This window comes from Prionailurus bengalensis, chromosome D4 (assembly GCF_016509475.1).
Source record: "Prionailurus bengalensis isolate Pbe53 chromosome D4, Fcat_Pben_1.1_paternal_pri, whole genome shotgun sequence".
In the NCBI taxonomy this organism is placed as follows: domain Eukaryota; kingdom Metazoa; phylum Chordata; class Mammalia; order Carnivora; family Felidae; genus Prionailurus; species Prionailurus bengalensis.
Genome location: NC_057359.1, coordinates 22457461 through 22463175, shown reverse-complemented (window position 1 = coordinate 22463175; position 5715 = coordinate 22457461). Strand labels below are relative to the sequence as shown.

General features: G+C 39.3%; 1 pseudogene; it reads right to left on the bottom strand.

The window, feature by feature from the left end:
* Positions 1-258: 258 nt before the first annotated feature.
* LOC122474462 lies at positions 259-2625 on the bottom strand (annotated as a pseudogene).
* Positions 2626-5715: the final 3090 nt, after the last annotated feature.

The following is a 5715-nucleotide window of genomic DNA, read 5'->3' as shown; positions in this document are numbered from 1 at the left end:
TTTTTGAGCAACCTCCACACTGTTTTCCAGAGTGGCTGCACCAGTTTGCATTCCCACCAACAGTGCAAGAGCGTTCCCATTTCTCCACATCCTCGCCAGCATCTATAGTCTCCTGATTTGTTCATTTTAGCCACTTTGACTGGCGTGAGGTGTATCCCAGTGTGGTTTTGATTTGTATTTCCCTGATGAGGAGTGACGTTGAACATCTTTTCATGTGCCTGTTGGCCATCTGGATGTCTTCTTTTTTTTTTTTTTTAATGCTTTGTAATCAGTATATTAAGGAGACATTCATACATTTCAAGAATTGCTTAATTCTGATATCCAGATTTAAGCTTGTGAACATGACTTTTAAACATACAATTAAAGCTATTCATCATAATTTGCTATACTACCAACATTAAATTACAGTTACTTCGGAACGTAAGTTAAATTGTTTAAAGTAAGCCTGTAACATACCTAAAAAACACCTTCCTAGCTCATACATGCAAATTTACTTTTCTGTGTAAATATCTCTTCACTCTAAGTTACCCTGCTCCCGTAGTCACTACTCTGAAGCTTATCATGGTCCAAAGAGAAGGGAAAAAAATGTAACCAGGACTGGTGTGTGTCTCTCTATATATATATTAAAAAATATATGTATATATTAATATATATATATATATTTTTTTTTTTTTTTAAAAAAGATGGCACAGCAGAAGGGAATGCATTTCTACAAGTACAAGCCCTCAAACAGCAGATTATGATAAACTCCTTCTTTAGAAAGGTATCCTTTCCACCACTGATACCACAGGCCAAATTACACAGCATGCCATCTTTAAGTAACAGTTGAGGCAACAGAATAAATGCAGAAGCATCACAATGAATCCCACTTAATAGAACTACAGACCAACACTTCTCTACAAATTCTTTTTCTGATTGCCAATTAAACACAAGTTTTAACTTCATAGCTTAACAATTAAGGGTCATACACTGAAATCAATACATTTACCTAGCATTTTCAGTCTAAACTAGTTCATGTACATAGAGCTGAGATCAATTACAAGGTCGGGCCTCTAACAAATGCTAGGGGAGATTTTTTAAAAGTAGTTTTTACAAGTATTAAACTTATCTTGCACACTGAAGTCATCATACATACAGGGCAAAGTCAGAGCTTTTATATTTTTTATTTTTCATTTGACTTTTAAAACACTACTATAGTTGAATATTAAAACAAAAACAATAATAGCAAGTAGTGAGCTATGATTATAGTCCTTCATTCGTTCACTACTGCATATAAAATGCCAGCAGTGTTCTTCACTGGCCCCATTAAGAGGTCTGACACTGAACACCTCCCCTAGGGTGATGTTCATCATCCTCATAGCTTCTCCATTGTAATGGTGCCTTCTTTCCTGATTTGGATCAAAGTCCACCAGTTCTACCTGGTCCATTTCATCAGTCTCTTCTACTTCCTTCCTCTCAGGTAGGAGCTTTTCCAGCAAAAACAGTTTATCAGGAGAGAGAAAGCCATTCTCAGGGAAGTTTACCTTAAATTCGATGATTAGGCGACCCTTCTCGTATGGTCTACGATAAATTGGCATGCCTTCATTCAGCACACACTTGATATCTCCATGCTTGACAATCTGACCTGGATGAGAGGTAATGACAATGGTTCTGTTGTCTAGAGTAGATATTTGCTTTTGAAAGCCTCACAGTGCTTCAACCAGCTGTATGTCCATACACATGAAAAGATCCTCTCCTCGCCTAGTAAAAACAGCATGGTCCTTCTGATCTAAAACAATGATAATATCTCCTGGTTCCAGTCCAGGTTCTTGGTCTCCTTCACCATGGAATGTTATCTCCTGGCCATCTTTCATGCCTTTGTCAATATGAACTTCTAGAATCTTCTTTTCTCAAGCTATCTTCCTTCCATTGCAGCTTTTACATCTGTCTTTAGGACTGATCCGTTCCCCATGGCCCTGGCACTCCATGCACACAGATTGAATTTGCTGAACCATTCCAGGTCCTATCTGATGAATTCTTATTTTCATTCCAGTACCTCGGCAATAGGGACAACATTCTACCGCTCCTTTCTTACCACCTCGGCCTTCACATTTGTCGCAAATCACATTCTTTTGCAGAGCTAGTTTTCTTGTTGCACCATTATATAAATCTTCTAAGGTTACAGAGAGCTGATGCACAACATTTTTACCTCTCCTCTCTCTCTGCATCCTTCCTCCTCCTCCAAAAAACATAACAAAGATGTCCATGGGGGAGCCAAAACCACCACCTGCTCCACCTTCTTTAATTGCCTATTCTCCTCCTTTGTCATATAATTCCCTTTTCTTCGCATCCGAGAGCACTTCAGAAGCTTGACAAATCTGTTTAAACTTCTCTCCTTCATTTGGATTCTTGTCAGGGTGGTACTTCAAAGCCAATTTCCTGTAAGCCTTTTTCAATTCTTCCTGGGTGGCATTGGGTTTGACCCCCAAAACATCATAGTAAGTAGTTTCTTTCACCATTTTCTACAGCCAGTGAGGGGGCCGAGGCCGGTGTGGGGGAGCGGGAAGGAGCGCATTGCTGGACGCAGCTCGGGCAGCCGCCGCTCCTCCGCTTTTCAGTGAGCGTTCTGGAAAGTTCCCTGGATGTCTTCTTTAGAGAAGTGTCTATTCAAAGTTCTAGAATTTCCATGTCTCTGCAGATTATGGATTGCCTTAGTTTCTATGATAAGAAGTAATTCTACTGCATAATATAATTCTCAAAGTATATTAAAACTTATTATAGTGGTATTGTATATTTTCTTGCATCATTACATGCATTATATGGAAAAGCATTATATGCATTATATGGAAAACGATGCATTGCATTATGTCATCATATTTAACTAGCTAATTGTGAACCTGTTTCTCTTGTTTGTAAGCAACTTGGTTTCCTGGCAGCTCAAGGAGGTTGTTAGTTGCATAATTTTTCACAACCAGTAAGTGAAGAACCAGGATTCAAACGCAGTCCTGAATGACTCCAGAAACATGCCCTTCACCCCAAGTCAAGATTTACTTTATAATCACACTCCTTTTATCTAAGTTTGAATTGTAAATTTACCAAATATATTGGAGTCACTGTATATGTAAGAGTATACCTTAGAAAGTTGTGTGCCAGAAGAAACTGGATGTACATGACTCATCATCATCGTCTAGAGAACCATCACCCTGTGCTATAGTCATATGAAATTATTTATGGAGACTCAGTCAAACAAAACACAGGGGGGGTGTATTGTTTATACATATAATAATATGTTAAGTGAGGTTTTCTTTTCTGTTTTGATTGAATACCCAAGAAAAGAGATGGCTCTTATTCTCACCTTCCAAAGTGAGATGTAAATCTACTTGGCCTGAACTGCTAAAGAAGATGGTCAAAAATCAATTGGAGTCTTCAGCTTTCTGCCAAGATAGAATAACAGGGGTCAGTTTTACCTTCTTTCCTGGGAGGGGGTGCATAGTTCCTGTTCCAACTGGGCCCCTCAGGGAAAATCTCATGATGTATAAGACTCTGTATAGAGCACTCAGAAGGGTTCGGTTCAGCACTAAGGAATGATTAGCCCCAGAATGACCACTACTCTGATTCCACCTTTTCTAAGTTATGTAACCACAATAAGATGTCACTATACAACTATTGAGCAACTAGGGAAAAAAATCTGACCATACCAAATATTGGTGAGGATGTGTAGGAATTGGAACTCTCAGACACCACTGGTGGGAATGTAACATGCTATGCCCATTTGAAAAACAGGCAGTATCTTATAAAGTTAAATGTGTCCCAGCCATCTCACTGCTTGGTACTTGCATAGGAGAAATGAAAAATTATCTTTACAAAGCCTTATACTTAAATGTTTGTAGCAGCTTTATTTACAACAGCCTCAAGCTGGAAACAACCAAGATGTCCATGAATAGGTGAATAAATAAACAGATCATAGTATAGCCATACAATGCAATACTGGTCAGTGATAAAAAAGAGTGAACTATTGAACACTGAAATGAATGAATCTCAAAATACTATGCTGAATGAAAGAAGTCATACAAAAAAAGAGTGCATACTTGTACAACAATGTGAATGTACTTAATACTAATGAAATATATGCTCAAGAAGGGTTGAAATAATAAATTTTATGTCATGTATATCTTGCAATAAAAGAAAGTAAATACTGTGTGATTCTATTTATATACAAATCTAGAAAATCAGCTAATATATAGTGACAGAAAGAAGATCAGTCATTTCTGGGGGGGCCAGCAAGGAGGGGGAAGGGTTACAAAGGGGGATGAGCCAACTGTTGGCTGTGATGGACATGTTCCTTATGTTGACTGTAGTGTGGCTTCATTGGTGTGTGAGTGTATGTCAAAACTTCGAATTGTACACTTTACGTGCAATTTACTATATGCCAGTTATAGTTTAGTAAACATTCCCTTTTTATTTATTTTTTTAAAAGTTTATTTATTTTTAGAGAGAGCAAGTGAGTGGGGGAGGGGCAGAGAGAGAAGGAGAGAGAATCCCAAACATCCTCTCTGCTGTTAGTGCAGAGCCCAATATGGGACTGAATCCTATGAACTGTGAAATCATGATCTGAGCTGAAATCAAGCGTTGGAGGCTTAACCAACTAACCCATCCAGGCGCCCCAAGTTATTCCCTTTTTTTTTTTTTTCAAAATCAAAAATAGTGTTATTAATTCTGGTGTCTCTGAAGCACGAAAAAAAGAAAGAAAGAAAGAAAGAAAGAAAGAAAGAAAGAAAGAAAGAAAGAAAGAAAGAAAAAAAGAAACCACCCTTCCCACATTTCAGCCCCCAGTCCAGGCCAAGGGGCTGCCCCTGCAGACAGTGCAGGCCCAGGGGCCAAGACAGTCCTGGCCACAGGCTCGAAAAGGGACCAGCCCATGGGTTTGACTTCTAGGGCCTGGCTGGGAGGCTGCCTGCCTCAGTTTAGGGAGCCCAGGCCCTCGACTAGGGATGAGAGATCAGGGATCAAGGCCAGAGGTCTGGGCCACTTAGATCCGTCCCTTTTTTAAAAGTGACTTCAGCTGCTCACCGTCCCCCCCCCCCCCCATTTTTAATCTCAGAGATTTAAAAATGCCAAAAAAAAATTGGACATTAAGAAGAAGACTTCTTTAGAACTTCTGATTGTGTTCAGAATCCTCTTCTCTATTGAGATAGAGCAGGAGTGTCTATATCATCCACCCAAGAGGAGCTTCAACAAATAATTTGAAAAGCTTGATATGTGACTCCTGCATTTTGAGGGGTGCTGTGGATTGGTTTTTGACTCACATCTGAGACATCTTAAGAGTGAGAGATTGGGTGAATGACCTGGCAGAGCAGAAGACTGAGTGTTATTAAGTAACTGCCCTGCTATGGACTTGGGGTCAAAATAACACATTTTGCCTGAGTCTATCTTGTAGTATATTTATGGCAGTCCTGTAGGGTGATGGGAACCCAACATAGAGGTTCAGAGGTGCACTGTGGAAACCCAGGGGTTGAAGAAGGAGTCTTAACTGGCTAGTCAAACTACCCACCACTTCTATCAACTACAAAGAGTCTCTCTAAAGAATCCTCAACGATCCTCTTCAAAGGAAGAATGAGCTCTCATACCCAAGTTGACTCAGAAAACCAATCCAGCTATTATACTAGCAGGAACATTTTAAATACAGATCAGAGACATTTTTGAGACGTAAGTGACCTAAGTTTATATTAACTGTTT